The sequence below is a fragment of the Aplysia californica genome, unplaced genomic scaffold, assembly GCF_000002075.1.
Source record: "Aplysia californica isolate F4 #8 unplaced genomic scaffold, AplCal3.0 scaffold00062, whole genome shotgun sequence".
Classification (NCBI taxonomy): Eukaryota; Metazoa; Mollusca; class Gastropoda; order Aplysiida; family Aplysiidae; genus Aplysia; species Aplysia californica.
In genome coordinates this window covers 619,362-621,227 of record NW_004797332.1, presented here as the reverse complement: position 1 = coordinate 621,227, position 1,866 = coordinate 619,362, and the positions used below count along the sequence as shown (strand labels likewise).

The 1,866-nt window shown below is 43.8% G+C and overlaps 1 protein-coding gene across 1 annotated transcript in view; it reads left to right on the top strand.

The window, feature by feature from the left end:
- LOC101860241 (protocadherin gamma-B5) overlaps nt 1–1,866 on the top strand; it is a 202,362-nt gene that overhangs the window by 83,067 nt on the left and 117,429 nt on the right. The window lies entirely within an intron of this gene.

Below are 1,866 nucleotides of genomic sequence, written 5' to 3'. Positions count from 1 at the left end.
TGACAATCTGAGGAGAGCAGAGGACAAAAATAGATGGCGAGAGCTGGTTTTCCAATGCAGTGGTGCCCCAACGGTTGCCCCAAACACGGGATAGAAGAAGAAGAAGAAGAGCAAAAAAATAGAAAATAATATAATTATAAATGATGATGCTTGAATGTAATAAGTTAGTTTTTGTTTGTGTTGTTTAGCCTAAGCTTATGTCGTCTATTCTGGCTACCTCCGGCTTTTCGTTTATAAAACAATATAAAACAAAGCAACTTGTTGTCTCAAAACACCGACAATTCGAAATATATTTCACCTTAACTTCAGATTTCTACGTAGATCTACACCAAACATCGACAAGACCACACTGAAACGACAGGACAGAGATTTCTTGTTTCGTTTCCTTCGTCCCCGAACGCAAGCACTGTTAAATTATATTTTTTGACGCCCCTGAAATAATAATAAATCCTCCTTTTTAAAGCTCTCTCAACACTTGCTTGGCTTAGCGTTCCTCGGTCCGGGAAAAAGCCACCTTCTTTGAAATCTGACAAGCCTGAAGTGTCCCCATACGCCGCCTCTCCGACTAACGATGCGTTTGTATTTGAAATACATTATGCAAGGCACGAGGGTGTCAAATGGATTTAAATATTTTTCACGCCATTAACGTACTGTGCTTTTGGCTTTGCGGAGGACGAGGGGCTGAAAGTGACTGTATGTGTGTGTGTGTGTGTGTGTGTGTGTGTGTGTGTGTGTGTGTGTGTGTGTGTGTGGTGGAGAGAGAGAGAGAGAGAGAGAGAGAGAGAGAGAGAGAGAGAGAGAGAGATGCAGACTATTATCCTCTTGTGCAATACGGATTGTTGATGTGACCATGCTGACACATTATGTGTCTACAAGACATATCAGAAACTCTAATCTGAACAAATCTCGAACCCGTGCTGTACCACAAGTAGACTGCGAACTGATATTGCAGCGTTAAATGCGAGATGGTATAGGTTACTTGCAAATGATTTTACTACTTAATATTTGCTTGTGACGTGTTGGTCCACTGTTTACAACATGATTTGCAACTAAGAAGGAAACCCATGGCACGCTGTGAATATGTCCCCAGACTCAGTCAATGAATGTATTTAAAATTAATTGGGTATGAACGCCGAGATCTTGGGGCTTTGGGAACCCCAAACGAGGCAGGACGTAAACTATCATCAAATGTCAATATACCAGTTACCCATAAACCACCCAGCATGCAGCAAATGAAGTTTACCAAAATCATGTGATGCCCACATGAGCCCACGCCAGAATCAAAATTCTTCCTAGAATACCACCCCAAGCACAATTTCCCACAACCTGCCCAGCAATTTAGATCCCCGGGGAGTTGTCAGATAATTCCATTGTGGTTCCCTGAAACGGACCAATTCCTGTTTAGTTGCTTGTTCCCTGTAGGTATGGGTCCAGCGAGCCTTGTCTGTCCTGAGCTGTTGTGTGTATAGCAGTGACGTCCCCCTCTCCTTGTATTGTCCACAAGGTCTTTGGATGATGTCCCAGGTAGTTACGTATAGATGTCTACCCGTCGGGGATACTCTCTGAGCACACAGGGGGGACAAATTGGCAGTGTTAAGTCCTTCCATGGCAATAATGGCTACTCGGCTCCAGGTAATCTCTGGGCTAACAGTGGACACAGTCGGGTGTGATGTGGTCATTTCTCAGGTGTTTGGCCGAGCGTCCCACACCTGTCAGATTGCGAACGAGTTGGCTTGGAGGTAGATATGAGGGACCCATAGACGGAGGGGAAAGTTTGGTCGTTGGTTATGGGTTTATTTGTTTGTTGTTTTGGGTTGTTGTTGTTGTTGTTGTTGTTGTTGTTGTTGTTGTTGTTGTTGTTGTTGT